We start from the raw sequence: 16,037 nt of genomic DNA on the forward strand, positions 1-16,037 counted from the left end.
GAAAAAAAAATTTTAAGTTTATTTATTTTGAGAGAGACAGAGATAATGCGAGTGGGGGAGGGGCAGAGAAAGGGACAGAGAGAGAATCCCAAGCAGGCTCCGTGCTACCAGCACAGAGCCTAAGACGGAGTTCAAACTCACAAAACTGCGAGATTATGACCAGAGCCAAAACCAAGAGTCCAATGCCCAGCCTACTGAGCCACTCAGCCGCCCCCGGGTAAATGCATTTCTAGTTTTATCTTACTTATTTTTTTTCACCTGCTCTCCCCACTAAAATGTAAGCTCCATGAGAGGGCAGGAATTTTGTTGGATCCCCAATGCCTCAAATAAGGTTTGCCACAGAGTAGATGCTCAATAAGTACAGTTGAATGAATGAGGAACACATTCCTAGAAGCCTGAAGATATGCCCCTGATGACCATCCCAACACCTGCTTCCTTCCCAACCTCAGGGCTATGGATCCTTAGATATCCTTGAACACAGCACCATAATCTGCACCAGTCCCACACCCCCTTCAGATATCAAAAGCCTTTTCCTCAGCAAATGTTCTAAGCCTGCCTTTTCTCTCCCTCTGCTTCCCCTACTTTATCCAGGAAGGCATTTAAAAAATATGTCTACAAAGCAGCATGCATAATTTCACCTCTAAATTCCCTTCCCTGATGACAATTTTCTCTGTAAAATTTTAGAAAAAATTTACAAAATCACTGAATGCTGGAAGACTTATCTGGTGGCAGAGAGAGTAGGCTCATTTTCAAAAATGGAATTCATCCACACAGTGTTTATGTTGTGCCTGACCCCATACTGGCAATGAGAATGAACGAGAACATGATGAAAAGCATTTCTGCCATCAGAGGTTCATCATTCACAGGCAGAGAGCACTTAGGAAGCTTCCTTGAGGGCAGGGACTCAGTGTCTGGCATGTTCAAGCTAGACAGTCCCCACCCCCACCCCACCAAGCCCCCAACACACACACAGATTAGCTGGTTAATGTTTGAGTCCCCCAGGCCTCTAGCACAATAGTGAAGAAATCGACTTGATAATTCTCCAATTTTTCCTCACCTGTCGGAGAGACTGTTTTCTGTTGGTCGGTCGGTTGACTTTTGGTTTCGTGTTTCTGGGAGTGTCTGTTGACATTTGTCTGAGTCAACGGTTTAACTTCAGGAAACATGGCCATTCTGACCGTAGGCAATCCCCTTTGGGCCCCTCTGGGAACACCCAGGTCCCATTAGGACTTTTCCCTTTGGTTCCCAGATTTCACAGGGCTGGGGAAGGAGGAGAAGTGAGTACAATATGGACCTGGACTAACCTGGGTCCAAACCCTGGTCCACCCGCAGGTCACCGTGAGGCCTTGGGCCACTGAGATCGAAACTCCCTTCCTCTTGTGTTCCCAGCACCACCTAGAACCAACCACTTGATACAGAGAAGGGAAGGGGTAAAGTCCAGCACCTAAGACCCCGGCATTGTTGGACTGGAGTCAGAAGCTTCCATGATGGCCATCTGTGTGTCCCAGGCTGGGCCACTCCTTCACCTTCCTGGTCAAGTGAGCAATTTATGACAAAAACTGGGACCCACGGGATCATTCCTGGGGGGATTTTCCACTTGTAGCTCCAAACACCTTTTGGCTCCTAACGTAGACTTTCTGAATTTTCTGAGAAGTCCAGATATAAATTAGAGCATTGTCTGGATCTCTTTAATCTCATCCGGCACTCAAGTGTCCATTGCATGTTTATTTATTTATTAAGAGGAGCTCTTAATAAACTTCAGTGAACAGAAAAGTCCAGAAGATTTCTAGACATTAGACACCTGCCTCAGTGTTTATGCTAGAATGGGGAATCCCACATTTCCATGTGGACCGGATCACCAAGAAAAGTTCCTTTAAAACCTAAAGATAAAGCACCTGGATATTCTTTTGACTCTAAAGAAACTGAAGATTTGAGAAAGCTTGAAGCAGTCTGGAAGTGAGGATGACCCAATGGTTATTTCAGGAGATGATATTGATTAAGACAAAGGATTTGGCCTTAAAACAAGAACAGAAAAACCCCTGCAGATTTTAGGTGGTGACTGGGTCAGTAGGGAAGGAAATGTCATTTCGGTCCCTAGACTGGTGTTGCCCAAGGCGGAGCAGCCCAGGGGGCATGTAGGAGACATAGCAACCAAATGCAGTATACAGACCTTGTCTGGATCCTCATTTAGACAAATCAACTGTAAAAGAGAAAACTCTAGGTATTTGAGATTGAGCAGATCTTGATAACCATTGAAGCTGAGGGATGGGTACATGGGGCTGAATTTGCTATTCTTTCTGCCTCTGCATATATTTGAATTTTTCCATAAGTAAAAGTGAAATAAAATAAGGCCAAAAAAAAAAAAAGAGTATTTCAAATGTTAAGACCAAATAATTTTCTTTCCTTACATATCATCAATTGTTTAAAACCATGCCACATTTTTGTTTACTTCATATTTGAATCACAATTTTCTGGTACAGTTTTGTGCTTTTCCTGGAGTTTTTTGGCATCTTTCCCATTCCTTTCTGAGAGAAGAAACATGCGCCTTCTTTATCATATGATTAGGAGTTTTAAACTTCTTAATTGTACAATCTATTAACTGGAATTCACTTCATTGTTGAAGACATTTTTAAAATGCTGTTACCAGAACCTGTTTTCCTGTTCCAATTTAAATGAAATACTTCTAGGCAAACAGTTATTACCCATTCTTTTCAATGTGTGTATGAGTTAGTTCTGTTGTTTCTTGGCTATTAGATCAGGCTACCCAGAAGCAGAGCCTGAGGCAAGGATTCTGGTGAAACTGAGACCACTCCCACAGTTAATCACTATCACCAGGATAAAGCAGGGGAAGAAAGCTAAGCAAGGAAATATTCTTGGCTGAAGACTAGCTTCAGCAGGGTCCCGCGAAGACTCTGGAGTCTGTCTCGCCTTGAGACTGGGGTGAACGGGGAGTGAGGGGGGCATTTTATGCAGCAACTCACAGCAGCCGTGTGGTAGGTGCACCAGACTGCTGAAGATTTGGGAACACCATCCACCAATCCAGTGGTTCTCAAACTTGTTAAAATACAAATCTCGGAGCCCACACTCAGAGTTTCTGATTCAGTAGGTCAGAGGGGGGGCCTGAGAATTTGCATTTTTAACAGCATACCAGACGCTGCCCTGGAGCTACACTTTGAGAATCAGATCACAACATTATATCTTCCTTTTTTTGGTTGTTTTCCTGGAAGACAAGCTCAAGTAACTTTTTTTTCAGCAAGAGTGCATGGGTGGTAAACATTATTCATTCTCACAACTCTATTTGGACCCTACACTTGTTTTTTAGTTTGGCTGCTTCAAAAACGTCAGCCCCAATTTTGCAAGCCATTGTTTCATAGCTTCTAGCTCCAGAGAAGCCTGATGCTAACTTGATCTTTATACCTTTATGGATAATCTGTTTGTTTTCAATTTCCAGGAGCTATTAGGCTTTCTGATACCTCATGAGACCCTAGGCATGCATGTTTTTTGTTTGTTTTTTATTCTCCTCTGTATTCAGTGTGTACTTTTAATCTTAAAGACGTGCTGTTTTTTCTCTGGGAAAATTTTATTCCATCATTTCTAATTATTTTCCTGCTTCTATTTTCCATTTTCTCTCTGGAATATTCATTATACAAATACCAGGACACTTGAACTGATCCTTTGTGATACGATTTTTCCCCCTCTCAAAAAATTTTTTTTTCTCTATTCTTGGAGAATTCCATGACTTTTGCTTCTAGATTTTTAAATTTTATTTTAGAGAGAGCGCGCGCACATAAAGGGGGGAAGGGAAGAGGGAGAGAGAAAATCTTAAGCAGGATCCATGCTCAGTGCAGACCCCAACATGGGGCTCAATCCCATGACTCTGGGATTATGATCTGAGCCTAAATCAAGAGTTGGACGCTTCCAGATATTTTTCAGGTAAACCTTTTATTTGGGGATAATTTTAGATTCACAGAGAAGTTGCCATGATGGCACAGGGAGTTCTCATATACCCTTCACCCGATTTCCTCTAACATTAGCATCATATGTTCCCGTAGTACATCAAAACTAAGAAATGAACATTCATACATTACTATTATTGAAACTCCAGATTCTTCATTCAAATTTCAACAATTTTCCCACTAATATCTTTTTTCTCTTTCTGGACCCAATCCAGTATAGCACATTGTATTTAGTCACGTCTCCTGAGTCTCTCCTGTGACAGTTTCTCAGTCTTTCCTTGTTGTTGTTGTTTTTTGTTTTTTGTTTTTGTTTTTGTTTTTTGGTCTTCTTTTTTAAATCACCTTGACAGTTTTGAAGAGTATTAGTCAGGTATTTTGTAGAACATCCCTCAGTTTGGACTTCTTCCCATGACCAGACTGGGGTGGGTTGCTTTGAGGGAGAATACCACATAGGTGAAGTGCCTCTTTCATCACATGATATCAGCTGGTGACTTGATACCCTGGTCACTTGATTAAAGCAGGTGTTTGTTTGTCAGATTTGTCTCCTGTAAAGTTACTATTTTTCCCCTTTCCATACTCTATTCTTTGGCAGTGAGTCACTCAGTGCAGCCACATTCAAGGGAGAAGAGACAATTAAGCTCCATCTGGAGGGGAGAGCAGCTACATATGTTATCTGGAATTCTTCCATAAGGAAGATTTTTCCCCCCAATTATTTATTTATTCAATCATTTAGGTCATCCTGGACTCAAGTATATTTGCTTTACACTTTGTGTTATCCTCCAATACTACACTATTTATTTTGTTACTCAGATTTTCCCAGGTTTGACCATTGAGAGCTCTTTCAGGTTGACTCTTGTGTCCCGCTGACATGTCCCATCCTGATTAATTTAAGCACTTCCGTACTTTCTGGCACAAGCTCCTAGACTTTGACATTATATTTTTTGCTTTGGCAATCAGAGTCGTAATTTCCCAGAACTCTGTCCTGATTTTTTTTAAAAGAGATGTATTTCTTGTTTGATGAATCCACAACACTCTCAATTAGAACTTATTTCTAATCATAACATTGTAAGGGCTGTTTGTTTACTGGATTTAAATGATCAGAATTATGCTCTAGGTAAAGCATGAAAGACTTAATTATGGTTATAAAACATAGGTAACTATAACTCTTGGCAATGTAAAAGTAATAGTAGAAGTGTTGGAGCCAGAATAGGGTGGAGGAAAGGTAAAATAGAGTATGGATGCTAATTTCTTCATGTTACATGGTAGAACGTGTGAGATATAGCTAACGTGGATGAAACTGGGAATAAAGATTGTAAATGATTATTGAGCTTGAGGAAAAAATCAGTAGAAGAATAAGCTAACACTATAACCAATACAATGGGGGAGGGATTGGAAGATGAACAGTAGTATAAGGGAGCACATTTCTTCGTTTTTTCATGAAGGGAGTCCATAATGTTTCATCCAGTTGATCAAGCAAGACATGAAGGTAAAGGCATACCAATCAGATTTGGGGTGAAAGTCACCATATCTAAAGTTAGAAAAGCTTGCTGGTTTCCTTAGAAGAGGGGACATAGGGCAGGGTGAGGTAAGGTGGAGCAAAACTGAGTTTTTCCTTAGTAACATTCTGTATTTAAACACTTAACAAAATGTAGTCCTTTTATGAAAATAACTTAAATGTATGTGAATGCTGAATGCAGAAACAAATGGGTGCTTGGTAGAAAATGTGGGGTAGGCAGGGATATGACAGGGTTGGATGAAGTGTGCTGTGTGCAGGGTGGTGGCTGCAAAAAAGAGCCCACCTTGGGTAGGCGGGCTCCCCAAGGTAGGACCCCTTTGTTCCTTCAGCGTGTTCCTTCCTCCGGCAACATACCCAGGCCTTGCTGAGCTCCATCCAGAGCCCGTCTTGGGCTGAGAATGGAGGCATCTTTGCTCTTAACATCTAACCAAACCTTACAAGGTTGCTCACCTGGGAGCTGGCATTCTCCACTGTGGCCAGGATATAGTGCACTTACACTTTCCTTCTCAGAGTGAAGGTAGTTGTGGGGGGAGGATTCCCAGGAGGGATGGTGACCAACCATCCAGGTTTGCCCACCACCGTCCCCGTTTAAAACGGAAAGTGCTAGGTCTCAGGAAACTCCTCTGTCTAGGGCACATCTAGGTACTTGGTCACCCTTTCCAAGGGGACAATTCTAGCCCTGACTCTCACTCCTCCTCCATCTTTATTCTGCTGGAAGAGACCAAAGAACCCACGGCTTGTGGGTGTCACCTCTAGAGCCACTAGCATTATGCGCTTTCTGAATTCTAGAGGGTCTGCAATAGTTGGGGGGTGAGATGTAGGTCAGAAAGCTGGTGATGCTGATTTCTGGATGGAGAAGGGGAAGGGGAAGAGAGGACTCTGAGGAAGGGAACTAGGAGATGTGGGGCAAGATAGGTTAAGGTAGGGTAGTTGTTCCCCCTCCAGAAATTATGTCCAGGTGGGGGGCATATAGTTCAAACTTAGAAGCCCAGATTTTTTTTTAAGTTTATTTATTTATTTTGAGAGAGATCGAGCACATCGTATGCAAACAGGGGAGGGACAGAGAGAGAGGACAGAGAATCCCAAACAGGCTCCGCGCTGTCAGAGCAGAGCCCGATGCGGGGGCTTGAACCCACAAACCATAGTCCTTATTGCAGTGGCTAGGATCCCCGCTGTTGCATTCAGTAGAAGTGGTGAGAGCTATCTTTACCTTGTTCCTGATCTTACGGGAGAAGTATTTAGTATTTAAAGGGGACGTACTTAATATTTCAACTTTAAGTAGCATGTTAGTTGTAGGCTTTCCATAGTTTCCCTTTATTAAGCTAGAGGAAGTTCCCTTCCATAGCTAATTTACTGAGTGAGTTTTTATCATGAATGGATGTTAAATTTTGCCAAATGCTTTTTTCTGCATCTATTGAGATGGTCATATGGCTTTTCTCCTTTAATCCATTAATGCAGTAAATTACATTGATTTTAAAATGTTAAACCAACCGTATGTCCTGAGATAAATCCCACTTGATCATGATATAGTGTGTCTTTTCATCTGCAGTTGGATTCAATTTGCTAATACTTCAGGATTTTTTTTTTTTTTTTGAGCACCTACTATGTATTATGCTCTGCTAATAAAACTACATTGCTTTCATGTATAATGAGGCTCATGTGGAATACTTAACTTGTTTTTTTTTTACTTGTAATATCTTTTAAGTTTTGGTATCAGGATGATTCGGGTCACTTAAAATAAGTTGGGAAGTGTTCCTTCATTTATTTTCTGAATATGTTTGAGTAAGATTAGTATTACTTCTTCCTTAAATATTTTTTATAGTTCACCATTGAAGTCCTTTAGACCAGGAGGTTTTTGGTGACAAGGTTTTTGATAATAAAGTCAGATTGGATTAGAATTCAGATGTTCTATTCTTTTTGTGCCAGTTTTGGTAATTTGTGTTTTTCAAGGAATTTGCCCATTTCACCTAAATTGTTGGATTATTGGTGTAAAGTTGATCATAATAACCTTTATCATCTATATAATATCTGTAGGATCTGAGTGATATTCTTATATTCATTCTTAATGTTAGTAATTTGTATTTCCTTTTTTTAAAAAAATCAGTGTTGTAGGGATTTCATAATCTTTTTTTTTTTTTTTTTTTTACAGTGCCAACTTTTGGCTTTGTTGATTTTTCTCTATTCTTTTAATCTCATTGATTTATATTCTTATATTTATCATTTTCTTTCTTCCATTTGCTTCGGGTTTAATATGTTCTTTGTTTTCTTGGGTTTTTTTTTTTTTAAAGTTTATTTATTTTGAAAGAAAGAGAGAGCAAGCACAAGCAGGAGAGAGGCAGAGAGAGAGGGAGGGAGGGAGAGAGACAGAGACAGAGACAGAGAGACAGAGAGAATCTTAAGCAGCCTCCATGTTCATCACGGAGCCAGATGCTGGGCTCAATCTTGCTACCATGAGATCATTACCTGAGCCCAAATGAAGAGTCAGATGCTCAATCAACTGAGCTTTCCGGGCACTGCCCGCCCCCCCCCCCCCCCCGCCCCATCCCTTTATTTTCTATCCATCTATGTCTTTATATTTAAAGTGTGACTCTTGGGGTGCTTGGGTGGCTCAGCCGGTTGAGCACCTGACCTGGGCTCAGGTCATGATCTCACAGCTCGTGAGTTCGAGCCCTGCGTCAGGCTGTGTGCTGACAGCTTGGAGCCTGGAGCCTGTGTCTCCCTCTCTCTCTGCCCCCTGCCCCCACTTGCATTCTGTCTCTGTCTCTCTCAAAAATAAATAAAAATTAAAAAAAATTTTTTTAAGTGTGACTCTTGAAGGCAGCATGTAGTTGGATCTTATTTTTTTATTCTTTTAACTGAAATATTTATTCCATTTTTATTTAATGTGATTTTCTATATGGTAGGATTAGGTTTACTATTTTGCTATCGGTTTTCTTTTTCTGTTCCCTCTCTTTTTTTTGTTCCTCTGTTTCTCCTTTCCTGTTTTTTTTTTGGTTTAGTCAAATACTTTTAATACTTCATCTTCATTTATTTACTTTTTAAGTTTTAAGTGCTTGTTCTAGGGATCATAATATGCATCCTTAACTTATCACAGTCTACCTAGAATAAAATATATAACACTTGCAACAATATAATTCCATTTACTTCTGTCCTCTATGTCCTATTGTCCTAATGTTGTCATATATTTTACTTCTACATGCCTTAAAAATCCCATAGTAAAATGTTATTAATTTGGTATTTAACAGTTAAAAGTTAAGGAAAAAAATGCCTTCTATTTTGTCCATATATTTACCATTTCTGGTGTTCTTCATTCCTTTCAAAGGATCTACCTTTTCCATCTGGTGCCATTTTCCTTCAGCTCAAAGAACTTTCTTTAGCATTTCTTGTAATGCAACTCTGCTGGTGATGAATGCAGTCTGCTATCATGTATCTGAAAATATCTTTATTCTGCTTTCATTTTTTGAAATGAAATTTGGGGTTGACAACCCCCCCCCCCCTCCTCTAGCACTTTAAAAATGTTATTCCATTGTCTTCTGGCTTCTCTTGTTTCTGATGAGATGTCAATCTTCATTTGAATTGGTTTTCCCTATATAATTGTGTTTGTAACGTGTCTTTTCTCCTCTGGCCACGTTCAAGATTTTCTCTTTATTTTTGGTTTTCTGAAATTTGATTATGATGTACTTAGATATGATTCCTTTGTATTTATCTTACTTGGGTTTTGCTGAGCTCGTTGGATCTAGAGGTTGATTTTTTTCACCAACTTTGTGAAATTCCCAGTCATTATTTATTCAAATGTTTTTTCTGCCTCATTTTCACTTCCTTTAAAAAATTCTTATTCTTGGGACGCCTGGGTGGGTCAGTCGGTTAAGCGTCCAACTTCGGGTCAGGTCATGATTTCACAGCTCTTGAGTTGGAGCCCCGTGTCAGGCTCTGTGCTGACAGCTCAGAACCTGGATCCTGCTTCAGATTCTGTGTCTCTCTCTCTCTCTCTCTCTCTGCCCCTCCTCCCACTTGCTCTGTCACGCTTTCAAAAATAAATAAAAATTTTTAAAAATTATTATTCTTTAAGATTTTTTAGAGTGATTTTAGGTTCACAGCAAAACCACAAAGTGGGTACAGAGATTTTCCACATCTGCCCCCCCACCCCCCACACATGCATATCCTTCCCCACTATCAACATTCCCTATCAGAGGAGTACATTTGTTACATTTGATGAACATATATTCATACATTATAATCACCCAAAGCCCATTATTTACATTAGGATGTCTTACATTTGAAGAGTTGGGACAAATATATAATAACATGTATCCACCATTATAGTATCATAGAGTATTTTCACTGCCCTAAAAATCATCAACCACTGCTCTTTTTACTGTCTCCATAGTTTTACCTTTTCCCGAAGGTTATATAGTTGGAATCATACGGTATGTAGCTTTTTCAGATTGGCTTCTTTCACCTAGCAATATGCATTTAAGGTTTCTCCCTGCATTTTCATGGCTTGATAACTCATTTATCTTTAGCACTTATGAATAATATTTCATTGGCTGGATGTATTCCAGTTTATTTATCCATTCATCTACTGAAAGACATTTTGGCTGTTTCCAACTTTGGGCAATTATGAATAAAGCTGCTGCAGACATCTATGCAAGTTCTTGTGTAGACATACGTTTTCAGCTTATTTGGGTAAATCCCAAAAAGCATGATTTCTGGATCATATGGTAAGGGTATGTTTAGTTTTGTAAGAAACTGTCTTCCAAAGAAGCTTGTCTTCCAAAGTTGTATTCCTACCAGCAATGAATGAGAGTTCCTGTTTCTCCACAGCCTCACCAGTGTTTGATGTCTGTATTTCAAATTTCATCCATCCTAATGGGTGCATAGCAGTACCTCATCGCTGTTTTTTTTTTTTTTTTTAAGTGAGCTCTATGCCCAAAGTGGGACTCTTCAAACTCATGACCCTGAGATCAAGAGTCACATGCTCTACTGACTGAGCCAGCCAAGCACCCCTCATTGCTGTTTTAATTTGCATTTCCCTCATGTCATAAGATGTGAATCATCTTTTCATTTACTTCTTGGCCTGCGTATATTTGCTTCGATGACCTGTCACTTCTTTTTCTGGGGCTGAAACTACGTGATTTTGCCCATGTGTCAGAGAGGACTTGAGAACAATCTATATGAAGATTTGGGGTCTTGGCCCCTCTAGTTCCCTCCTTTCCAGGATTTTCCCGTCAATTTCCAGCCATTCTAGCAGCCCCAAATTCTTTCCTCTGATACCTCAAACAGCTTTCAGGTCCCTCCAGGTTTCTGCTTGATTTCAGCTTCCCTACACTGCCCAGACTGGGAAGTGCCCTCAGGGGAAGAACATATAAAAGCAGATTTCCCACAGTGTGGTTCCCATCTTTCAAGAGCAAAATCTCCTCCAGTTTTGGACAGTTTTTGTTTGCACTCCAGTACCTTTGAATTCTTTTGTTTTTTAAATTTTATTTTATTATTTATTTATTTACCTATTTACTTATTTACTTATTTATTTATGAAAGAGAGCACACATGCAAGGGCGGGGGGTCAGAGGGAGAGAGAGAATCCCAAGCAGGCTCCACACTCAGCACAGAGCCCGACGCAAGGCTCAATCCCATGATCCTGGGATCATGACCTGAGACAAAATCAAGAATCAGATGCTTAACCGACTGAACCACCCAGGAGCCCCCAAATTCTTGTTTTTATATTTTTTTCAAAGTTTATATTGCTATCTCCCGGGGGTTAGTCAACTATAAGATACTTTACCACTGCTACAATCATATCTGCTGTCTCTGTCTCTTTTTTTGAAATTTTTAAGTTTATTTTTGAGAAAGTTACAGAGCATGGGCGGGGAGGGACAGAGAGAGAGGTAAACACAGAATCCGAAGCAGGCTCTGAGTTGCCAGCATAGAGCCCCATGTGAGGCTCGAACCCATGGACCATGAGATCATGACCTGAGCTGAAGTTGGTCAGCTGACTCTCTTTTTTTTTTTTTAATGTTTATTTATTTTTGAGGGAGAGACAGAGTGCCAACGGGAGAGGGGCAGAGAGAGAGAGGAAGACGAGGATCTGAAGCAGGCTCCAGGCTCTGAGCTGTCAGCACAGAGCCTGGACGTTGAGACTTGACTCAGGAACCACGAGATCATGACCTGAGCCCAGGTTGGATGCTTGCTTAACTGACTGAGCCATCCAGGTGCCCCTCTCTTGTTTAGAAAGCGTACGATACTACCACAACCTGGCAAAGGCCTCTCTGTTAGCAAGGGTATCTGTCCCTTCCTGTCATCTTCTGGTTCTGAGCTGTTACTGTAACTCATTCAGCTGCATTTCACAGTAGAGTGGGTACTTGTAATTTTTGGCTACTCAGCCTCTAAACTCCCTCAAATCTTTTACCCTGTAAGTGTTGGAATAAGTTAAAGCCTGCCTCTCAGTATGGGAATCACAAATGCCAACAACACGGTTTCTCAGTAACCTTGCAGCAAAAGCTGCAAAAGGATCACATGACTAGGCTCAGCCAATCATGGGGGATTTTGATGCATGGAGGCCTTTGACTCTGAGATGTAGGGCCAGTGAAGAATCCTTTCTGGTGACAGAGGTGGCAGTGGCCATACCTAATTTCTGGGGCTAGGTTTGATGCTGGCAATAGTTGGCGATCCTCCCTCGGCAGTAACAGCGTCTGAATATCCTGCCAATAAGTTCTCTGTACGTTTAAGTCAGCCAGAATTGGTTTTGTTGATTACAAATGAGAACCTTGGATTGTCCACTTAGTGATAGTTTAATACCAACAATCCCACCATAAGGAAGTCTTGTTAGACAAACTGAAGACCTCTTTAAATTTTTTTAAAAAAATTTATTTATTTTTGAGAGATAAAGGGAAGCAGAGTGCAAGTAGGGGAGGAACAGAGAGAGAGAGGGAGACACGGAATCCGAAGCAGGCTCCAGGCTCTGAGCTGTCAGCACAGAGCCCGACACGGGACTCAAACTCACGAACTGTGAGATCATGACCTGAGCCGAAGTCAGACGCTTAACCGACTGAGCCACCCAAGTGCCCCTAGATCTCTTTAGATCCTGCCATATTGGGGAGCTGACCCAGCTATGAGCCTGCTTCCTCAAGATATAGCACCCATCGTCCTTTTCAACCCCTTTCAACCTGTCTCTGTGCTTTGGCCACAGATCCATCTGAATTCTTTCAGAGTTGTGCCCTTTCCTTCCTGCCTGGTTTTGCAGCTGTCGAATGTCCTCTCCCTGGAATGCGGTTATCATCCTTCCTCTAAACTGCCGACAAGGTCCCTCCCTTTTGCATCCCCTCTGGCTCATGTCCAGCCCATTCTTTACACAGCAGCCAGAGCCATCTTCTGAAAATGCATGTCTGAGCATGTCACCACTCTGCTTAAAATCTTTCAAAGCTTCTTCATTGATCTTTGGATTAAGACCAAATTCCTTAACATGACCATCCAGCCCCGGCATGGTCTGGCTCCTGCCTACCTCTTCAGCTCTACTGGGAGACACTAGGAGTTACATGTCTGGGACTGGCTTGATACTGACCAAGGGAGGCAAAGGAGAAGTCAAAGATGATACCTAGATTTCTGGTTGGGGCAGAAGTAGGGAAGCTCCTTAGCTTATTAATCTTTAACATCTCAAAGGCACGCATCAGTCAGCCTCACGTCCTTTGTTGAACAGGGAGCTAAAAACTTCTGCCCACCCACCTGCTCACTCCCTCTTCAATCTGACCTTCAACTACCTGACCAGCTAAACAGAAGCTTTAGGTTTGAGCTGCAACTCTACTTTTTATTTGCTATGTCCTTGGCTTAAGCACTTTCCCTCTTAGAGCCTTCTTTTTTTTTTTTTTTTCCATCTATAAAGCAGGAGTAATACTTCGTTTCTCTTTCTCTTTTGCTAAGGAATTCTTTTTTTTTAATGTTTTTATTTATTTTTGAGACACAGCATGAGCAGGGGAGGGGCAGAGAGAGAGGGAGACACAGAATCCAAAGCAGGCTCCAGGCTCTGAGCTGTCAGCACAGAGCCCGACGCAGGGCTTGAACTCAGATTGTGAGATCATGACCTGAGCTGAAGTCAGACTCTAAACCGACTGAGCCACGCAGGCGCCCCTTGCTAAGGAATTCTTACTGTGAGTGGTAAACCTCAGGCATGTGACTGGCCCAAGCTGGGTCATAGTTGGAGATGACCGTCTCCTATGAGCCTCAGCAGTAGAATCTATTTGCCTGTTAGAAAGGCCAGTCTGGATCTCAATGGATTGAGATAGGAAGGAGGGAGCCTCCAGGACTCTCAACCATCAGTGCCCTTGAAGGAAGGTGCAGGGAGGTGGCCTGCATAAAGGGTGGAAGAAACAGACCTGTCCCAAACCTCAGAGTAATCCTGGGTCTTCCACCATCCACAGTCGATCCCTCAGCAGGTGCTCTGCCTCCAAATATGTATGAACCCCTTTCTTCTCCTTTCTGCTGCCACCACCATAGTCCAAACCACCATCGGCTCTCTCTTGCCTACTTTGGTAAGGGGGTGCCCTGCCTCTGCTTGTCTGGATCGAGACATCTCCAGCCAACAGCCAGAGTGACCTTTAAAGATGTGTGCAGTTACCGTTTCTCCCCTCCTAAGTCCTCCACTGGCTCCCCAAAATCCTCAGCCCAACCACAAGCCCTGTATGAGCTGCACCACTACGTCCCTGTTCACCAAAACCCAGGCACCCTCACCTTGTTCCTGGGCTTCAGAAAGGCCCAGCTAAGGACCGCCCATCACTGGGTCCTTACCTGCAGGTTTCACCCAGAGGTCAAGAGCCCATTTCTAAGTACCCTTGCCCCCATCACCCTGTTTCATTTCCTTCATGATACTTATTACTGCCTGAAATCAGATCGTTTATATTTATAGAGGTCTCAACATACCACTTTCACAATTTTGTTCATTTTAACTATACTAGGAATATAGTATTCCTATATATAGTATAGAGTATATATACTCTCTCTATATACACCCCTTCACTCCTCTTCCCCCATCCTAGACCCCTCACTTGAATGACAGCTCTGTTTGTCCTACTGATCACTGATTTGTGAGTTCCTAGAGCCATGCATGGCACATTTGACACAGAATTATTGAATGAAGAGTCGATCGAAGGTCAACGTCTAGCTCTACTACATACTAGCCTCCCTTGGGGGGGGCGGGGGCTGGAGAAGGGGAGGTCAGAGGCCAAGGTCCGCAGGAGGCTATGGATTGGGGCAACCTTCTTAGCTTCTCCAAGCATCAGTTTGCTTATTTATAAACCAGGGAAAAGAATTTATCAGTGGGGATGCACTTGAAATCCTGCATATTGACCACTCAGTCTACCAGTCTGCTCACTGTACCCAGAACATTGGGACCATGCTTTACAAAATGGGCTGAGAAGAGCTGTGTTGGGGTCGGGGTTACCTGGTACCATCTGACGCGTCTTCCTGGACTGTTTGTTTTACTTGGAAGTGATTTACAACATTATGTTTTATAGTAAACTAAACACAAATTATTTATGGAATCAAACGAAGAATTTGTCTGCATTTTAAAATCCAGGTGCTTTGGTCATGACCGCAAGGAGCGCCATTGAAGATTATACAGTTGGGTTGCCCCTGTGTTTTCTAGGTGGGGAAACTGATGCAGAGAGTGGCAGGATCTGGTCTCTCCATCCCAGTTAGGGTCCTCTCCAGCTCACACAATGAGCCTCCTGTCATCACACAGGACTCTCAGGTGCCCCTCTCAAGATCCCTGGCCTCAGGAGAAACAGCAGGTGGCTTCCTCTCCTTCCCCTGTGGGAGTGAGGCTGAGGCCCAGTGGCCAAGGCCAAGAGGAAAGTCTTGGGCCTTAATCCACACTCTTTTAATTCCTAACATTGCCCAGACCCTGGACCACCCTGTCTGCCCATCAGCACACCCCTTCTCAACCACCCCTCTATCTGAACATAATTACAGTAATTATACTGGGATATCTTTACCCACCTATATATGACCAGCATAGGTAACTACTTCTGAGCATAATTACTGGAGATGTTTACAGACCCACAATCACAGAAGAGTAAATGATAGCTTCCTTTCCTCCCAATAGTATGCCAATATTAGGACTGTCTGGTCCAATTAGCCAAATCCCAGCACTGAGCGGGGTGGGAAAGACTTCACACTCTCCCACTGAGCATAGAGCAGGAAGAGGCCTCTGACAAAGCAGAATCCCAGCCAGGGTTTTCCAGGACACCAAGATGTCTGCAGAGGGATAAGCTAACATCTACTGGGTGCCTACTGAGCGTCAGGCACTCAGGGGAGGCCAGCAAACACCTGTGAACAATTGTGCAGGCTGGTATCTCACTCTCCGCCTTTGGAGCCCTTTTGAAGAGGGCTCGTGTCCAGTGTCACCCATAAACAAGCCATGAAGCTTGGTAGGGGCCTTTCCATTGTGCTAACCCGGCAAGGTCAGACTCCCAGTCCACAGCAGGCCAGCTCTAGGCTTCTTTCTTATCTCCTGTGCTCACTTCTTCCTCTTCCTGGGCAGCCACTGCCACCACCCCTGCTGGCCTCCGGTCCCCT

This window comes from Panthera leo, chromosome D1 (assembly GCF_018350215.1).
Source record: "Panthera leo isolate Ple1 chromosome D1, P.leo_Ple1_pat1.1, whole genome shotgun sequence".
NCBI classification, from domain to species: domain Eukaryota; kingdom Metazoa; phylum Chordata; class Mammalia; order Carnivora; family Felidae; genus Panthera; species Panthera leo.